Genomic DNA, 21,111 nt, shown 5'->3' with positions numbered 1-21,111 from the left:
GTTAAGAGAAATGAGGTTCAATAGGAGGTTTGCGTCTCTTCTTAGTCCTGAGATTTACGGTGCGCCTTCGGAAGCTTTAGCAAAAAGCACTCCTGGCCGCTCGAGAAAAGGCAAAACAGCCAAAGCTGCTGCTGCAGCCACTGCCCCCCAACCGCGGCTTCGCAGGCTGAAGCTCCAGCTCCTCCGCATTGCTCCTCTGCCAAGGGCGCTGCAGATAACGTTACCTCTCCAGCCTCAAAGGCTGACAAGGCAGCCCCCCCGCCTTCACACACTGGGCACTGTTGCTGCTGTAACCACAGCAATCACTGTGACAGTCATTCAGACTCTGGAAATGAATCAGATGATGGTGAACCCATATCAGCATCAGTTGCTGGTTGTAAGAAAGTCACTAGAAAGACCACCCGTGCAGCAGGTGATGGCACAGGGCCAACATCAACCCAAGGGGCATCATCATCAGGACAGGGAGGAGATGAAGTGACCACCACTCGGTCCTTTTCTCCAGGTGAGCTGAGAGATCTGCGAAAAGACTTCAGTCGTCGTGAAGGCGAGAATATTTTAACCTGGCTGCTGCGATGCTGGGACAATGGGGCAGAAACAACTGAATTAGAAGGTGGTGAAGCCAGGCAGCTGGGATCTCTGTCAAAAGATTCCACCATTGATAGGGCAATTTCAAGAGAGTCTAATGCCGCTACTCTCTGGACCCGACTCCTGCAGCTATGAAAGTCAGATTTCCCTACAAGGAAGATTGTGTATCCAAGTTAGGGAAATGGAATACAATGGAGAGAGGTATCCAGTTCCTGAGAGAATGAGCTGTGCGAGAGATCATCTATCTAGGACCAAACAGCCAAGGGGGACAGACCCAGATAGAATCAATTGTACAAAATCTATGTGGCGCAGATTTGTACAAAGTGCACCACCTGCATACGCTAAGTCATTGGCAGGAATGGTCTGGTCAGCTAGAGGTGTACAAGAAATTAATGAAGTGATTGAGCAGCTCCGGAACTTTGAGGACAGCCTTGCTGGTTCTCTACGGGCTTGTGTCTCCGCTGTGGAGAAACTGTGTGAAAAATCTGATGACCGGTTTGAAAAGCTGTTGCAAGAAATCCAAGAGCTCAGAGCAGACTCGTACCGTTCACGACCTGCACAAACCTATGTTTCAGCTGTTAGGAGAAGGCGTTTCCAATCTCGAGAGAGAGGGCAGAGGCAGCCCACAAAAAGAGGTTCACTGTGGTTCTTCCTACATGAGCAGGGAGAAAACATGAACAAGTGGCATGGAAGGCCGACCTCAGAACTTCAGGAACGAGTACGTGAGATAAAAGGAAAAACTCCTAGGAAGGTGGCTGCTCCAGTTTACAAAAGGAGCAGAAGAGATTCTGATGCTCTTGAAGGAACCTCTAATTCACACCCAGAGACTGTGCAAAACAGGAATTAGAGGTGCCCTGCCTCCAACCAGGTGGAGGAAAGGGATAACAGAGTCTATTGGACTGTACAAATACAATGGCCTGGTACAACACAACCCCAGGAGTACAAAGCTTTAGTGGACACTGGTGCTCAGTGCACAATAATTCCTTCTGATTATAAAGGAACGCAATCCATCAATATTGTTGGAGTGACTGGGGGATCCCAGGAGCTGACTGTTGTAGAGGCTGAAATGAGCCTAACTGGAAAGAACTGGCAAAAGCATCCCATTGTGACTGGTCCAGATGCTCCGTGCATCCTTGGCATAGACCACCTCAGGAGAGGGTATTTTAAGGACCCAAAAGGGTATAGGTGGGCATTTGGTATAGCAGCTGTGGACACTGAGAAAATTGAACAGCTGTCTCATTTACCGGGTCTTTCAGATGACCCCTCTGTTGTAGGACTGCTGATGGTTGACGATCAGCAGGTGCCAATTGCTACCACGACGGTGCATCGCCGGCAATATCGCACCAGTCAAGACTCTTTGATTCCTATACAGAAGCCGATCTGTCAATTGGAAAGCCAGGGTGTGATCAGTAAGACCCGCTCACCTTTTAACAGCCCAGTCTGGCCAGTGCGTTAGTCTGGTGACGAGTGGAGACCAACTGTAGGCTATCGTGGCCTGAATGAAGTTACAGCACACTGAGTGCTGCTGTGCCTGACATGCTAGAACTGCAATTTGAACTGGAGTCAAAGGCAGTGAAGTGCGATGCTACAATTGACATTGCTCATGCATTTTTCTCTATTCCTGCAGCAGCAGAGTGCAGGCCGCAGTTTGCTTTCACCTGGAGGGGCATCCAGTACACATGGAATCGCTTGTCCCAGGGGTGGAAACACAGTCCTACCATCTGCCATGGGCTGATCCAGACCACGCTGGAGCAAGGTGAAGCTCCAGAACACTTGCAATACATTGATGACATCATCGTATGGGGCGACACAGCGAAAGAAGTCTTCAAAAAAGGTGAGAGAATAATTCCTGTTCTTTTGGATGCTGGTTTTGCCATAAAACGAAGCAAGGTCAAGGGACCTGCACGGGAGATCCAGTTTTTAGGAATAAAATGGCAAGATGGCCGTCGTCAGATCCCAGTGGATGTGATCAACAAAACTGCAGCAATGTCTCCACCTACTAATAAAAAGGAGACACAGACTTTCTTGGGCGTTGTAGGTTTTTGGAGAATGCACATTCCTGACTACAGCCACATTGTGAGCCTATCGAGTGACTCGTAAAAAGAACCAATTTGAGTGGGGCCCTGAACAACGCCAAGCCTTTGAACAAATGAAGCGTGAGATAACTCATGCGGTGGCCCTTGGACCAGTCCGAACTGGACCAGATGTTAAAAATGTGCTCTACACCGCAGCCGGAGATAATGGACTTACCTGGAGCCTCTGGCAGAAAGCACCAGGAGAAACCCGAGGTCGACCCTTAGGTTTTTGGAGTCGAGGATACAAAGGATCTGAGGCCAACTGTACTCCAACTGAAAAGGAGATACTGGCAGCATATGAAGGAGTTCGAGCTGCTTCAGAAGTGATGGGCACTGAAGCACAGCTCCTCCTGCACCTCGACTGCCGGTGCTGAGCTGGGTGTTCAAAGGGACGGTTCCCTCTCCACATCATGGCACCGAAGTTACATGGAGTAAATGGATTGCACTGATCACGCAATGAGCTCGGATTGGAAGTCCCAACCGTCCAGGGATATTAGAAGTGATTACAGACTGGCCAGAAAGCAAAGACTTTGGGATGTCTCCAGATGAGGAGGAAGTAAAACGTGCTGAAGAAGCACCACCATATAATCCGCTTTCAGAGACTGATAAGCAGTGTGCACTGTTCACAGGTGGATCCTGTCGTCTGTAGGAAAACATCGAAGGTGAAAGCTGCTGTGTGGAGTCCCACACGACAAGTTACAGAAGCCACTGAAGGACAAGGTGAATCCAGTCAGTTTGCAGCAGTGAAAGCCATCCAGCTGGCTTTGGACATTGCTGAACGAGAGAAGTGGCCAATGCTTTGTCTCTATACTGACTCATGGATGGGAGCAAATGCCTTGTGGGGGTGGCTACGGCAATGGAAGAAAAGCAACTGGCAGCGCAGAGGTGAAACCATTGGGAACCACGCTGTGGGAAGACATTGCTGCTCGGCTGGAGAGCCTGCCTGGGGAAGTTGGTCATGTAGATGCTCATGTGCCTAAAAGTCGAGCCACCGAGGAACATCGAAACAACCAACAAGCAGATCAAGCTGCTAAGATTAAAGTAGCTGAGGTGGACTTGGACTGGCAACATAAAGGTGAACTTTTCCTAGCTCGGTGGGCCCATGGTGCTTCAGGGCATCAAGGTAGAGATGCAACATGAAAATGGGCTCGTGATCGAGGGGTGGATTTAACTATGGACACTGTTTCACAGGTTATTCATGAATGTGAAACTTGCGCCGAAATCAAACAAGCAAAACGGTTAAAGCCTGTATGGTATGGGGGGCGATGGTTAAAGTATAAGTATGGAGAAGCTTGGCAGATTGATTATATTACACTTCCACAAACACGTCAAGGTAAGCGTTATGTACTTACAATGGTGGAAGCAACCACTGGATGGTTGGAAACATCTGCCGTACCTCATGCTACAGCCCGAAATACCATCTTGGGCCTTGAGAAGCAAGTCCTTTGGTGGCCGGGTACGCCAGAAAGAATTGAATCAGACAATGGTACTCATTTCAAAAACAGTATTATAGACAATTGGGCCAAAGAACATGGTATTGAGTGGGTGTATCATATTCCATATCATGCACCAGCCTCTGGGAAAATTGAAAGGTACAATGGTTTGTTAAAAACTACACTAAAGGCACTGGGTGGTGGAGCCTTTAAAAACTGGGATTCACATTTAGCAAAAGCCACTTGGTTGGTCAACACCAGGGGATCAACCAATCGAGCCGGGCCTACCCAATCAGAAATTCTATGGACTGTGGAAGGAGATAAAGTCCCTGTAGTACACATGGAAAATATGTTAGGAAAGGCAGTCTGGGTTCCTCCTGCCTCAGGCACAGGCAAACCTATTCGTGGGATTGTTTTTGCCCAGGGACCTGGCAGCACCTGGTGGGTGATGCTTAAGGATGGAGAAGTTCGGTGTGCACCTCAAGGGGATTTGATTTTAGGTGAAAATATGCAATGCTGAACTGTACGATGTGAATTGCCGCATGAACAATGTTTAATAAGTGTCTTTCAGATCAAGACAATGGTGATGAAACCAGCGCTGGCTTCTTCGAGTGGCGCCCGACACCTTCTTGGAAGTTGGTGTCCTTAACCCACCAACAGGGGTCATGAGATGCACTTGGACCATTTTCCCTGCCCTGGGAGACTGTGGTGACAAAATGAACTTAATGAACTTTTCAAAGGATGGTCCACTGATTAATTACTCCTGTGTATATATGTACATATGTATATATATATAGTAGTAGTGATTAATTAGATTGTATTGATAGATTGTATTGATAAGGTTTAAGTATTCAGTGAATGTCATATGATAAGGGGTGGAATGTCCTGGTTTTGTTAAAAACAAGTTTCTCTTTTAGTGAATTTGCCTGTCAGCCAAAGCCTTCATGTCAGCTGCATTTTCCTGGAGAACCCAACACATGTTTTGGTTAAACCCAGCAAGGGAATGCAAACTTATTGACAAGCACAGATGGACATCTCGCGAGAGGGGCAACGAGAAAACTGATGTCCGAGAGACTGACCAACGGTGAATAACATTCCATTCACGTGAATACTTCATATAAAAGTGGGAGATCACGAGGATCTCGCCCCTTTTCCCTTTCTCCCTTTTTTCCTCATGGCCGACATCAGGAGAGGACCTTGCTGGTCGTCCCTGCGAACGGAGGCCAGTGAGAGACTGAATCCAGCTCCGGTTGGCTGCAGAGTCTGATCCAGGACTTTGGGTGCTGGCTCTGCAGTTGCTCAGACTTACAAGATGGGTTTTGTCTATTTGTATTATTTTCTCTGTTCTCATCAGTAGCATCAGTAAAACATCTTGAACTTTTCCAGCTCTCTTCCCTCTGTGCTTCTTCCCCTCCCGATCGCCTGTGCTGAGTGGGAAGGGGGGAGAGGGAGGGGCAAAAGGGGGAATTGGGGGGGGGAGAGGAGGTTGACAACACATCTGCCAGGGTTTGATTGTCACCCCGCAATCCTAACCCTCGACAGGGACAAAGGGGGTCCTGGGATGTCACAATGGGCCCTGGGGACAAAGGGCGGTCGCCAGGATATCACAATGGGCTCTGGTGACAATGGGGTCCCCAGGATGTCACAATGGGCCCTGGGGACAAGTTGGGGTCCCCTGAATTTCACAATGGGCCCTGGGGACAAAGAGGGCTCCCCAGCATATCACAATGGGCCCTGGGGACAATGGGGGGTCCTGGGACGTTACAATGGGCCCTGGGGACAAGGGGGGGTCCCCAGGATGTCACAATGGGCCCTGGGGACAAAGAGCGTCCCCAGCATGTCACAATGGGCCCTGGGGACAAAGGGGGTCCCCACGGTATCAGAATGGGCCCTGGGGACAAAGGGGGGTCCCCTGAATGTCACAATGGGCCCTGGGGACAATGGGGGGTCCTGGGATGTCTCAATGAGCCCTGCGGACAAGGGTGGTACCCACGGTGTCACAATGGGCCCTGGGCACAACGGGGGGTCCCCATAGTGTCACAATGGGTCCTGGGGACAATGGGGGGTCCTGGGACGTCACAATGGGCCCTGGGGACAAGGGGGGGTCCCCAGGATGTCACAATGGGCCCTGGGGAAAAAGAGGGGTCCCCTGAATGTCACAATGGGCCCTGGGGACAAGGGGGTGCAGAGGATGTCACAATGGGCCCTGGGGACAATGGGGGGTCCTGGGATGTCACAATGGGCCCTGGGAACAATGGGAGTCCCCAGGGTGTCACAATGGGCCTTGGGAACAAGGGGGTCCCCCAGATATCACAATGGGCCCTGGGGACAATGTAAGGTCCTGGGCTGTCACAATGAACCCTGAGGACAAGGGGGGTCCCCAGGATGTCACAATGAAGTCTTGGGACAAAGGGGGTCCCCAGGATGTCACAATGGGCCCTGGGGACAAAGCGGGGGTCCTGGAATCTCACAATGGGCCCCAGTGACAAAGGGGGTCCCTATGGTGCCACAATGGGCCCTGGGGACAAAGGGGGTCCCCTGGATGTCACAATGGGCTCTGGGGACAAGGAGGGTCCCCAGGATGTCACAATGGGCCCTGGGGACAAAGGGGGTCCCCACGGTATCAGAATGGGCCCTGGGGACAAGGGGGGTCCCCTGAATGTCACAATGGGCCCTGGGGACAATGGGGGGTCCTGGGATGTCACAATGAGCCCTGCAGACAAGGGTGGTACCCACAGTGTCACAATGGGCCCTGGGCACAAGGGGGGGTCCCCATAGTGTCACAATGGACCCTGGGGACAAGGGGGTGCCGAGGATGTCACAATGGGCCCTGGGGACAATGGGGGGTCCTGGGACCGCACAATGGGCCCTGAGGACAATGGTGGGTCCCCTGAATGTCAAAATGGGCCCTGGGGACAAAGGGGGGTCCGCAGGATGTCACAATGGGCACTGGGGACAAAGGGGGGGTCCCCAGGATGTCACAATGGGCCCCGGGGACAATGTGGGGTCCTGGGATTTCACAATGGGCCCCAGTGACAAAGGGGGTCCCCTGAATGTCACAATGGGTCCTGGGGACAATGGGGGGTCCTGGGACGTCACAATGGGCCCTGGGGACAAGGGGGGGTCCCCAGGATGTCACAATGGGCCCTGGGGACAAAGAGGGGTCCCCTGAATGTCACAATGGGCCCTGGGGACAGGGGGGTGCAGTGGATGTCACAATGGGCCCTGGGGAAAATGGGGGGCATCCAGGATGTCAGAATGAGTCCTGAGGACAAGGGGGGGTCCCCATGGTGTCACAATGGGTCCCCAGTGACAAGGAGGGGTCCCCATGGTGTCACAATAGGCGCTGGGGACAAAGTGGGGTCCAAGAATGTCACAATGGGCCCTGGGGACAAAAGGGGTTGCCATAGTGCCACAATGGGCCCTGGGGTCAAAGGGGGTCCCCATGGTGCTACAATGGGCCCTGGGGACAAAGGGGGGTCCTGGGATGTCACAATGAGCCCTGGGGACAAAGGGGGTGTCCCCATGGTGCCACAATGGACCCTGGGGACAAGGGGGGGTCCTGGGATGTCACAATGAGCCCTGGGGACAAGGAGGGATCCCCAGGATGTCACAATGGGCCCTGGGGACAATGGGGGGTCCTGGGACGTCACAATGGGTCCTGGGGACAAGGGGGGGTCCCCAGGATGTCACAATGGGCCCTGGGGACAAAGAGGGGTCCCCTGAATGTCACAATGGGCCCTGGGGACAAGGGGGTGCAGAGGATGTCACGATGGGCCCTGGAGACAATGGGGGGTCCTGGGACATCACAATGGGCCCTGGGGACAAGGAGGGATCCCCAGGATGTCACAATGGGCCCTGGGGACAATGGGGGGTCCTGGGACGTCACAATGGGCCCTGGGGACAAGGGGGGGTCCTGGGATGTCACAATGGGCCCTGGGGACAAGGTGGGGTCTCCAGGATGTCACAATGGGCCCTGGGGACAAGGGCGTGCCGAGGATGTCACAATGGGCGCTGGGGACAATGGGGGGTCCTGGGATGTCACAAAGGGCCCTGGGGACAAGGTGGGGTCCCCAGGATGTCACAATGGGCCCTGGGGACAAGGGGGGTCCCCACGGTGTCACAATGGGCCCTGGGAACAATGGGGGGTCCTGGGATGTCACAATGAGCCCTGCAGACAAGGGTGGTACCCACAGTGTCACAATGGGCCCTGGGCACAAGGGGGTGCCGAGGATGTCACAATGGGCCCTGGGGACAATGGGGGGTCCTGGGACCTCACAATGGGCCCTGAGGACAATGGTGGGTCCCCTGAATGTCAAAATGGGCCCTGGGGACAAAGGGGGGTCCGCAGGATGTCACAATGGGCACTGGGGATAAAGGGGGGGTCCCCATGGTGTCACAATGGGCCCAAGTGACAACGAGGGTCCCCACGGTGCCACGATGGGTCCTGGGGACAAGGGCGTCCCCCAGATGTCACAATGGGCCCTGGGGACAATGGGAGGCCCCAAGGTGTTCAGAACGAGCCCTAGGGACAAAGTGGAATCCTGGAATGTCACAATGGCCCCCAGTGACAAAGGGGTTCCCCATGGTGCCACAATGGGCCCTGGGGACAAAAGGGGTCCCCAGGATTTCACAATAGCACTGGGGACAAAGGGGGGTCGTGGGATGTCACAATGGGCCCTGGGGACAAGGGAGATCCCCATGGTGTCACAATAAGCCCTGGGGACAAAGGGTGGTCCTGGGACATTTCAATGGGCCCTGGGGACAAAGGGGGGTCCCCATGGTGTCACAATGGGCCCTGGGGACAAGGGGGTCCCCCAGATATCGCAATGGGCCCTGGGGACAAAGTAAGGTCCTGGGCTGTCACAATGGACCCTGAGGACAAGGGGGGTCCCCCAGATGTCACAATGGGCCCTGGGGACCAGGGGGGGTCCTGGGATGTCACAATGGGCCCCAGTGACAAAGAGAGTCCTCATGGTGCCACAATGGGCCCCAGTGACAAAGGGGGTCCCCTGGATGTCACAATGGGCTCTGGGGACAATGGGGGGTCCTGGGACGTCACAATGGGCCCTGGGGACAAGGAGGGCACCCCAGGATGTCACACAGGGCCCTGGGGACAATGGCGGGTCCTGGGACGTCACAGTGGGCCCTGGGAACAAGGGGGGGTCCCCAGGATGTCACAATGGGCCCTGGGGACAAAGAGGGGTCCCCTGAATGTCACAATGGGCCCTGGGGACAAGGGGGTGCCGAGGATGTCACAATGGGCCCTGGGGAAAATGGGGGTCCTGGCACGTCACGATGGGCCCTGGGGACAAGGAGGGATTCCCAGGATGTCACAATGGGCCCTGGGGACAAGGGGGTGTCCCCAGGATGTCACAATGGGCCCTGCGGACAAGGGTGGTACCCACGATGTCACAATGGTCACTGGGACAAGGGGGGGTCCCTATAGTGTCACAATGGGTCCTGGGGACAAGTGGGGTCCCCTGAAAGTCACAATGGGCCCTGGGGACAATGTGGGGTCCTGGGATGTCACAATGGGCCCCAGTGACAAACGGGGGCCCCTGAATGTCACAATGGGCCCTGGGGACAATGGGGGGTCCTGGGACGTCACAATGGGCCCTGGGGACAAGGAGGGATACCCAGGATGTCACAATGGGCCCTGGGGACAATGGCGGGTCCTGGGACGTCGCAATGGGCCCTGGGGACAAGGGGGGGTCCCCAGGACGTCACAATGGGCCCTGGGGACAAAGAGGGGTCCCCTGAATGTCACAATGGGCCCTGGGCACAAGGGGGTGCCGAGGATGTCACAATGGGCCCTGGGGACAATGGGGGGTCCTGGGATGTCACAATGGGCCCTGAGGACAATGGTGGGTCCCCTGAATGTCACAATGGGCCCTGGGGACAAAGGGGGGTCCTGGGATGTCACAATGGGCACTGGGGACAAAGGGGGGCGTCCCCATGGTGTCACAATGGGCCCAAGTGACAAGGAGGGTCCCCACGGTGCCACGATGGGTCCTGCGGACAAGGGCGTCCCCCAGATGTCACAATGGGCCCTGAGGACAATGGGGTTGCCCAGGATGTCACAATGGGCCCTGGGGACAATGGGAGTCCCCAAGGTGTCAGAACGAGCCCTGGGGACAATGGGAGTCCCCAAGGTGTCAGAACGAGCCCTGGGGACAAAGTGGAATCCTGGAATGTCACAATGGCCCCCAGTGAGAAAGGGGTTCCCCATGGTGTCACAATGGGCCGTGGGGACAAAAGGGGTCCCCAGGATTTCACAATAGCACTGGGGACAAAGGGGGGTCATGGGATGTCACAATGGGCTCCAGTGACAAAGAGGGTCCTCATGGTGCCACAATGGGCCCTGGGGACAAAGGGGGTCCCCTGGATGTCACAATGGGCCCTGGGGACAATGGGGGGTCCTGGGACGTCACAATGGGCCCTGGGGACAAGGAGGGCACCCCAGGATGTCACACAGGGCCCTGGGGACAATGGCGGGTCCTGGGACGTCACAGTGGGCCCTGGGAACAAGGGGGGGTCCCCAGGATGTCACAATGGGCCCTGGGGACAAAGAGGGGTCCCCTGAATGTCACAATGGGCCCTGGGGACAAGGGGGTGCCGAGGATGTCACAATGGGCCCTGGGGAAAATGGGGGTACTGGCACGTCACGATGGGCCCTGGGGACAAGGAGGGATTCCCAGGATGTCACAATGGGCCCTGGGGACAAGGGGGTGTCCCCAGGATGTCACAATGGGCCCTGCGGACAAGGGTGGTACCCACGGTGTCACAATGGTCACTGGGACAAGGGGGGGTCCCTATAGTGTCACAATGGGTCCTGGGGACAAGTGGGGTCCCCTGAAAGTCACAATGGGCCCTGGGGACAATGTGGGGTCCTGGGATGTCACAATGGGCCCCAGTGACAAACGGGGGCCCCTGAATGTCACAATGGGCCCTGGGGACAAAGGGGGGTCCTGGGACGTCACAATGGGCCCTGGGGACAAGGGGGGGTCCTGGGACGTCACAATGGGCCCTGGGGACAAGGGGGTGCAGAGGATGTCACAATGGGCCCTGGGGACAATGTCGGGTCCTGGGACGTCACAATGAACCCTGGGGACAAGGGGGGGTCCCCAGGATGTCACAATGGGCCCTGGGGATAAAGAGGGGTCCCCTGAATGTCACAATGGGCCCTGGGGACAATGTGGGGTCCTGGGATTTCACAATGGGCCCCAGTGACAAAGGGGGTCCCCTGAATGTCACAATGGGCCCTGGGGACAAGGGGGGGTCCCCAGGATGTCACAATGGGCCCTGGGGACAAAGAGGGGTACCCTGAATGTCACAATGGGCCCTGGGGACAAGGGCGTCCCCCAGATGTCACAATGGGCCCTGGGGACAATGGGGTTGCCCAGGATGTCACAATGGGCCCTGGGGACAATGGGAGTCCCCAAGGTGTCAGAACGAGCCCTGGGGACAAAGTGGAATCCTGGAATGTCACAATGGCCCCCAGTGACAAAGGGGTTCCCCATGGTGTCACAATGGGCCGTGGGGACAAAAGGGGTCCCCAGGATTTCACAATAGCACTGGGGACAAAGGGGGGTCATGGGATGTCACAATGGGCTCCAGTGACAAAGAGGGTCCTCATGGTGCCACAATGGGCCCTGGGGACAAAGGGGGTCCCCTGGATGTCACAATGGGCCCTGGGGACAAGGAGGGTCCCCAGCATGTCACAATGGGCCCTGGGGACAAAGGGGGTCCCCACGGTATCAGTATGGGCCCTGGGGACAAAGGGGGGTCCTGGGACGTCACAATGGGCCCTGGGGACAAGGGGGGGTCCTGGGACGTCACAATGGGCCCTGGGGACAAGGGGGTGCAGAGGATGTCACAATGGGCCCTGGGGACAATGTCGGGTCCTGGGACATCACAATGGCCCTGGGGACAAGGGGGGGTCCCCAGGATGTCACAATGGGCCCTGGGGACAAAGAGGGGTCCCCTGAATGTCACAATGGGCCCTGGGGACAAGGGGTTGCAGTGGATGTCACAATGAGCCCTGGGGACAATGGGGGGTGTCCAGGATGTGAGAATGAGTCCTGAGGACAAGGGGGAGTCCACATGGTGTCACAATGGGTCCCCAGTGACAAGGAGGGGTCCCCATGGTGTCACAATAGGCCCTGGGGACAAAGTGGGGTCCAAGAATGTCACAATGGGCCCTGGGGACAAAAGGGGTTGCCATGGTGCCACAATGGGCCCTGGGGTCAAAGGGGGTCCCCATGGTGCTACAATGGGCCCTGGGGACAAAGGGGGGTCCTGGGATGTCACAATGGGCCCTGGGGACAAAGGGGTGCAGAGGATGTCACAACGGGCCCTGGGAGCAAGGGGGTGGCCAGGATGTCACAATGGGTCCTGGGGAAAATGGGGGGTGCCCAGGATGTCACAATGGACCCTGAGGACAAGCGGGGGTCTCCATGGTGTCACAATGGGCCCCAGTGACAATGGGGGTCCCCTGAATGTCACAATAGGTCCTGGGGACAATGGGGGGTCCCCTGAAAGTCACAATGGGCCCTTGGGACAATGTGGGGTCCTGGGATCTCACAATGGGCCCCAATGACAAACGGGGGCCCCTGAATGTCACAATGGGCCCTGGGGACAATGGGGGGTCCTGGGACGTCACAATGGGCCCTGGGGACAAAGGGCGGTCCTCAGGATATCACAATGGGCCCTGGGGACAAAAGGTGGTCGCCAGGATATCACAATGGGCTTTGGTGACATTGGGGTCCCCAGGATGTCACAATGGGCCCTGGGGACAAGGGGGTGCAGAGGATGTCACAATGGGCCCTGGGGACAATGGGGGGTCCTGGGACATCACAATGGGCCCTGGGGACAAGGAGGGATCCCCAGGATGTCACAATGGGCCCTGGGGACAATGGGGGCTCCTGGGACGTCACAATGGGCCCTGGGAAGAAGGGGGGGTCCCCAGGATGTCACAATGGGCCCTGGGGACAAGGGAGTGCCGAGGATGTCACAATGGGCTCTGGGGACAATGGGGGGTCCTGGGATGTCACAATGGGCCCTGGGGACAAGGGTGGGTCCCCAGGATGTCACAATGGGCCTTGGGAACAAGGGGGTCCCCCAGATATCACAATGGGCCCTGGGGACAATGTAAGGTCCTGGGCTGTCACAATGGACCCTGAGGACAAGGGGGGTGCCTAGGATGTCACAATGAAGTCTTGGGACAAAGGGGGTCCCCAGGATGTCACAATGGGCCCTGGGGACAAAGGGGGTCCCCACGGTATCAGAATGGGCCCTGGGGACAAGGGGGGTCCCCTGAATGTCACAATGGGCCCTGGGGACAATGGGGGGTCCTGGGATGTCACAATGAGCCCTGCAGACAAGGGTGGTACCCACAGTGTCACAATGGGCCCTGGGCACAAGGGGGGGTCCCCATAGTGTCACAATGGACCCTGGGGACAAGGGGGTGCCGAGGATGTCACAATGGGCCCTGGGGACAATGGGGGGTCCTGGGACCGCACAATGGGCCCTGAGGACAATGGTGGGTCCCCTGAATGTCAAAATGGGCCCTGGGGACAAAGGGGGGTCCGCAGGATGTCACAATGGGCACTGGGGACAAAGGGGGAGTCCCCAGGATGTCACAATGGGCCCTGGGGACAATGTGGGGTCCTGGGATTTCACAATGGGCCCCAGTGACAAAGGGGGTCCCCTGAATGTCACAATGGGCCCTGGGGACAAGGGGGGGTCCCCAGGATGTCACAATGGGCCCTGGGGACAAAGAGGGGTACCCTGAATGTCACAATGGGCCCCGGGGACAAGGGCGTCCCCCAGATGTCACAATGGGCCCTGGGGACAATGGGGTTGCCCAGGATGTCACAATGGGCCCTGGGGACAATGGGAGTCCCCAAGGTGTCAGAACGAGCCCTGGGGACAAAGTGGAATCCTGGAATGTCACAATGGCCCCCAGTGACAAAGGGGTTCCCCATGGTGTCACAATGGGCCGTGGGGACAAAAGGGGTCCCCAGGATTTCACAATAGCACTGGGGACAAAGGGGGGTCATGGGATGTCACAATGGGCTCCAGTGACAAAGAGGGTCCTCATGGTGCCACAATGGGCCCTGGGGACAAAGGGGGTCCCCTGGATGTCACAATGGGCCCTGGGGACAAGGAGGGTCCCCAGCATGTCACAATGGGCCCTGGGGACAAAGGGGGTCCCCACGGTATCAGTATGGGCCCTGGGGACAAAGGGGGATCCTGGGACGTCACAATGGGCCCTGGGGACAAGGGGGGGTCCTGGGACGTCACAATGGGCCCTGGGGACAAGGGGGTGCAGAGGATGTCACAATGGGCCCTGGGGACAATGTCGGGTCCTGGGACATCACAATGGGCCCTGGGGACAAGGGGGGGTCCCCAGGATGTCACAATGGGCCCTGGGGACAAAGAGGGGTCCCCTGAATGTCACAATGGGCCCTGGGGACAAGGGGTTGCAGTGGATGTCACAATGAGCCCTGGGGACAATGGGGGGTGTCCAGGATGTGAGAATGAGTCCTGAGGACAAGGGGGGGTCCACATGGTGTCACAATGGGTCCCCAGTGACAAGGAGGGGTCCCCATGGTGTCACAATAGGCCCTGGGGACAAAGTGGGGTCCAAGAATGTCACAATGGGCCCTGGGGACAAAAGGGGTTGCCATGGTGCCACAATGGGCCCTGGGGTCAAAGGGGGTCCCCATGGTGCTACAATGGGCCCTGGGGACAAAGGGGGGTCCTGGGATGTCACAATGGGCCCTGGGGACAAAGGGGTGCAGAGGATGTCACAACGGGCCCTGGGAGCAAGGGGGTGGCCAGGATGTCACAATGGGTCCTGGGGAAAATGGGGGGTGCCCAGGATGTCACAATGGACCCTGAGGACAAGCGGGGGTCTCCATGGTGTCACAATGGGCCCCAGTGACAATGGGGGTCCCCTGAATGTCACAATAGGTCCTGGGGACAATGGGGGGTCCCCTGAAAGTCACAATGGGCCCTTGGGACAATGTGGGGTCCTGGGATCTCACAATGGGCCCCAATGACAAACGGGGGCCCCTGAATGTCACAATGGGCCCTGGGGACAATGGGGGGTCCTGGGACGTCACAATGGGCCCTGGGGACAAAGGGCGGTCCTCAGGATATCACAATGGGCCCTGGGGACAAAAGGTGGTCGCCAGGATATCACAATGGGCTTTGGTGACAATGGGGTCCCCAGGATGTCACAATGGGCCCTGGGGACAAAGAGTGTCCCCAGGATATCAGAATGGGCCCTGAGGACAAGTTGGGGTCCCCTGAATTTCACAATGGGCCCTGGGGACAAAGAGGGCTCCCCAACATATCACAATGGGCCCTGGGGACAATGGGGGGTCCTGGGACGTCACAATGGGCCCTGGGGACAAGGAGGGATCCACAGGATGTCACAATGGGCCCTGGGGACAATGGGGGGTCCTGGCACGTCACAATGGGCCCTGGGGACAAGGGGGGGTCCCCAGGATGTCACAATGGGCCCTGGGGACAAGGGGGGGTCCCCAGGATGTCACAATGGGCCCTGGGGACAAAGAGGGGTCCCCTGAATGTCACAATGGGCCCTGGGGACAAGGGGGTGCAGTGGATGTCACAATGGGCCCTGGGGACAATGGGGGGCGTCCAGGATGTGAGAATGAGTCCTGAGGACAAGGCGGGGTCCCCATGGTATCACAATGGGTCCCCAGTGACAAGGAGGGGTCCCCATAGTGTCACAATAGGCCCTGGGGACAAAGTGGGGTCCAAGAATGTCACAATGGGCCCTGGGGACAAAAGCGGTTGCCATGGTGCCACAATGGGCCCTGGGGTCAAAGGGGGTCCCCATGGTGCTACAATGGGCCCTGGGGACAAAGGGGGGTCCTGGGATGTCACAATAGGCCCCAGTGACAAAGAGGGTCCCCAGGATGTCACAATGGGCCCTGGGGACAAAGAGGGGTCCCCTGAATGTCACAATGGGCCCTGGGGACAAGGGTGGTACCCACGGGGTCACAATGGGCCCTGGGCAAAAGGGGGGGTCCCCATAGTGTCACAATGGGTCCTGGGGACAATGGGGGGACCTGGGACGTCACAATGGGCTCTGGGGACAAGGGGGGGTCCCCTGAATGTCACAATGGGCCCTGGGGACAAGGGGTTGCAGTGGATGTCACAATGGGCCCTGGGGACAATGCGGGGTGTCCAGGATGTGAGAATGAGTCCTGAGGACAAGGGGGGTCCCCATGGTGTCATAATGGGTCCCCAGTGACAAGGAGGGGTCCCCATGGTGTCACAATGGGCCCCAGTGACAAAGGGGGTCCCCTGAATGTCACAATAGGTCCTGGGGACAATGGGGGGTCCTGGGACGTCACAATGGGCCCTGGCGACAAGGAGGGATCCCCAGGATGTCACAATGGGCCCTGGGGACAAAGAGGGGTCCCCTGAATGTCACAATGGGCCCTGGGGACAAGGGGGTGCAGAGGATGTCACAATGGGCCCTGGGGACAATGGGGGGTCCTCGGACATCACAATGGGCCCTGAAGACAAGGAGGGATCCCCAGGATGTCACAATGGGCCCTGGGGACAAAGAGGAGTCCCCTGAATGTCACAATGGGCCCTGGGGACAGGGGGGTGCAGTGGATGTCACAATGGGCCCTGGGGACAATGGGGGGTGTCCAGGATGTCAGAATGACTCCTGAGGACAAGGGGGGGTCCCCATGGTGTCACAATGGGTCCCCAGTGGCAAGGAGGGGTCCCCATGGTGTCACAATAGGCCCTGGGGACAAAGTGGGGTCCAAGAATGTCACAATGGGCCCTGGGGACAAAAGGGGTTGCCATAGTACCACAATGGGCCCTGGGGTCAAAGGGGGTCCCCATGGTGCTACAATGGGCCCTGGGGACAAAGGGGGGTCCTGGGATGTCACAATGGGCCCTGGGGACAAAGGGGGTGTCCCCATGGTGCCACAACGGGCCCTGGAAGCAAGGGGGTGGCCAGGATGTCACAATGGGTCCTGGGGAAAATGGGGGGTGCCCAGGATGTCACAATGGAGCCTGAGGACAAGCGGGGGTCTCCATGGTGTCACAATGGGCCCCAGTGACAAAGGGGGTCCCCTGAATGTCACAATAGGTCCTGGGGACAATGGGGGGTCCTGGGATGTCACAATGGGCCCTGGGGACAAGGAGGGATCCCCAGGATGTCACAATGGGCCCTGGGGACAATGGGGGGACCTGGGACGTCACAATGGGCCCTGGGGACAAGGGGGGGTCCCCAGGATGTCACAATGGGCCCTGGGGACAAGGGGGGGTCCCCAGGATGTCACAATGGGCCCTGGGGACAAAGAGGGGTCCCCTGAATGTCACAATGGGCCCTGGGGACAAGGGGGTGCAGAGGATGTCACAATGGGCCCTGGGGACAATGGGGGGTCCTGGGACGTCACAATGGGCCCTGGGGACAAGGGGGGGTCCCCAGGATGTCACAATGGGCCCTGGGGACAAGGGCGTGCCGAGGATGTCACAATGGGCCCTGGGGACAATGGGGGGTCCTGGGATGTCACAATGGGCCCTGGGGACAAGGGGGGGTCCCCAGGATGTCACAATGGGCCTTGGGAACAAGGGGGTCCCCAAGATATCACAATGGGCCCTGGGGACAATGTAAGGTCCTGGGCTGTCACAATGGACCCTGAGGACAAGGGGGGTCCCCAGGATGTCACAATGAAGTCTTGGGACAAAGGGGGTCCCCACGATGTCACAATGGGCCCTGGGGACAAAGGGGGGTCCCCTGAATGTCACAATGGGCCCTGGGGACAAGGGGGTGCCGAGGATGTCACAATGGGCCCTGGGGACAATGTGGGGTCCTGGGACCTCACAATGGGCCCTGAGGACAATGGTGGGTCCCCTGAATGTCAAAATGGGCCCTGGGGACAAAGGGGGGTCCGCAGGATGTCACAATGGGCACTGGGGATAAAGGGGGGGTCCCCATGGTGTCACAATGGGCCTTGGGAACAAGGGGGTCCCCCAGATATCACAATGGGCCCTGGGGACAATGTAAGGTCCTGGGCTGTCACAATGGACCCTGAGGACAAGGGGGGTCCCCAGGATGTCACAATGAAGTCTTGGGACAAAGGGAGTCCCCAGGATGTTCACAATGGGCCCTGGGGACCAGGGGGGGTCCTGGGATGTCACAATGGGCCCCAGTGACAAAGGGGGTCCCTATGGTGCCACAATGAGCCCTGGGGACCAAGGGGGTCCCCTGGATGTCACAATGGGCTCTGGGGACAAGGAGGGTCCCCAGGATGTCACAATGGGCCCTGGGGACAAGGGGGTGCAGTGGATGTCACAATGGGCCCTGGGGACAAGGTGGTGCAGTGGATGTCACAATGGGCCCTGGGGACAATGGCGGGTCCTGGGACGTCACAATGGGCCCTGGGGACAAGGGGGGGTCCCCTGGATGTCACAATGGGCCCTGGGGACAAGGAGGGATTCCCAGGACGTCACAATGGGCCCTGGGGACAAGGGGGTGTCCCCAGGATGTTACAATGGGCCCTGCGGACAAGGGTGGTACCCACGGTGTCACAATGGGCACTGGGCACAAGGTGGGGTCCCTATAGTGTCACAATGGGTCCTGGGGACAAGTGGGGTCCCCTGAAAGTCACAATGGGCCCTGGGGACAATGTGGGGTCCTGGGATGTCACAATGGGCGCCAGTGACAAACGGGGGCCCCTGAATGTCACAATGGGCCCTGGGGACAATGGGGGGTCCCGGGACGTCACAATGGGCCCTGGGGACAAGGAGGGATCCCCAGGATGTCACAATGGGCCCTGGGGACAAAGAGGCGTCCCCTGAATGTCACAATGGGCCCTGGGGACAAGGGGGTGCCGAGGATGTCACAATGGGCCCTGGGGACAAGGGAGATCCCCATGGTGTCACAATAAGCCCTGGGGACAAAGTGGGGTCCTGGGATGTCACAATGGGCCCTGGGGACAATGGGGGTCCTGGGACGTCACAATGGGCCCTGGGGACAATGGGGGTCCCCACGGTGCCACGATGGGTCCTGGGGACAAGGGCGTCCCCCTAGATGTCACAATGGGCCCTGGGGACAATGGGGTTGCCCAGGATGTCACAATGGACCCTGGGGACAAAGGGGGGTGGGCAGGATGTCACAATGGGCACTGGGGACAAAGGGGGGGTCCCCCTGGTGTCACAATGGGTCCCCAGTGACAAGGAGGGTTCCCCATGGTGTCACAATAGGCCCTGGGGACAAAGTGGGGTCCTAGAATGTCACAATGAGCCCTGGGGACAAAGGGGGGTCCTGGGATGTCACAATGGGCCCTGGGGACAAGAGGGGATTCCTAGGATGTCACAATGGGCCCTGGGGACTAATGTGGTCCCCACGGTGTCACAATATGTCCTGGAGACAAAGAGGGGTCCCCAGGATGTCACAATGGGCCCTTGGGACAATGGGGTTCCTGGGATGTCACAATGGGTCCCCAGTGACAAAGAGGGTCCCCAGGATGTCTCAATGGGCCCTGAGGACAATGGGAGGTCCCCATGGTGTCACAATGGGTCCCCAGTGACAAGGGAGGTCTCCACAGTGCCAGGATGGGTCCTGGGGACAAGGAGGTCCCCAGGATGTCACAATGGGCCGTGGGGACAAAGAGGCTCCCCAGGATGTCACAATGGGACCTGGGGACAAGGGGGTCTCCAGGAACTCACAATGGGCTCTGGGGACAATGGAGGTTCCCCAGGATGTTCACAATAGGCCCTGAGGACAAGGGGTGGTCCCCATGCTGTCACAATGGGTCTCCAGTGACAAGGGGGTCCCCAAGGTGTCACAATGGGCCCTGGGGACAATGGGGGGTCCTGGGACGTAACAATAGGCCCTGGGGACAAGGGGGTTCCCCACAGTGTCACAATGGGCCCTGGGGACAAAGGGGGTCCGCACGGTGTTACAATGGTCCCGGGGGACAAAGGGGGATGCCCAGGATGTCACAATGGGCCCTGAGGACAAGGGGGGGTCCCCATGGTGTCACAATGGGTCCCCAGTGACAAGGAGGGTCCCCATGGTGTCATGATGGGTCCTGGGGACAAGGGGGTCCCCAGGATGTAACAATGGACCCTGGGGACAATGGGGGGTCCTGGGACGTCACAATGGGTCCCAGTGACATGGGGGTCCCCAGGATGTCACAATGGGCCCTGGGGACAATGTGGGGTCCTGGGATGTCACAATGGGCCCCAGTGACAAAGGGGAGTCCCCTGAATGTCACAATGGGCCCTGGGGACAATGGGGGGTCCTGGGACGTCACAATGGGCCCTGGGGACAAGGAGGGATCCCCAGGATGTCACAATGGGCCCTGGGGACAATGGGGGGTCCTGGGACGTCACAATGGGCCCTAGGGACAAGAGGGGGTCCCCAGGATGTCACAATGGGCCCTGGGGACAAAGAGGGGTCCCCTGAATGTCACAATGGGCCCTGGGGACAAGGGGGTGCCGAGGATGTCACAATGGGCCCTGGAGACAATGGGGGTCCTGGGACGTCACAATGGGCCCTGGGGACACAGAGGGGCCCTAGGACGTCACAATCAGCCCTGGCGACAAGATGGGGTCCCCTGAGAGTCACAATGAGCCCTGGGTGAGAGGGGGCTCCCAAGGACATCACAATGGGCCCTGGGAACAATGGGGGGTCCTGGGATGTCACAATGGGCCCCAGTGACAAAGGGGGTCCCCTGAATGTCACAATGGGCCCTGGGGACAATGGGGGGTCCTGGGACGTCACAATGGGCCCTGGGGACTAGGAGGGATCCCCAGGATGTCACAATGGGCCCTGGGGACAAGGGGGTGCAGAGGATGTCACAATGGGCCCTGGGGACAATGGGGGGTCCTGGGATGTCACAATGGGCCCTGGGGACAAAGTAAGGTCCTGGGATGTCACAATGGGCCCTGGGGACAAGGGGGGGTCCCCAGGATGTCACAATGGGCCTTGGGAACAAGGGGGTCCC

Source organism: Patagioenas fasciata, chromosome 13 (genome assembly GCF_037038585.1).
Source record: "Patagioenas fasciata isolate bPatFas1 chromosome 13, bPatFas1.hap1, whole genome shotgun sequence".
Taxonomy (NCBI): Eukaryota; Metazoa; Chordata; class Aves; order Columbiformes; family Columbidae; genus Patagioenas; species Patagioenas fasciata.
The sequence above is the reverse complement of the archived record's forward strand: the minus strand, read 5'-3'. Positions refer to the sequence as shown.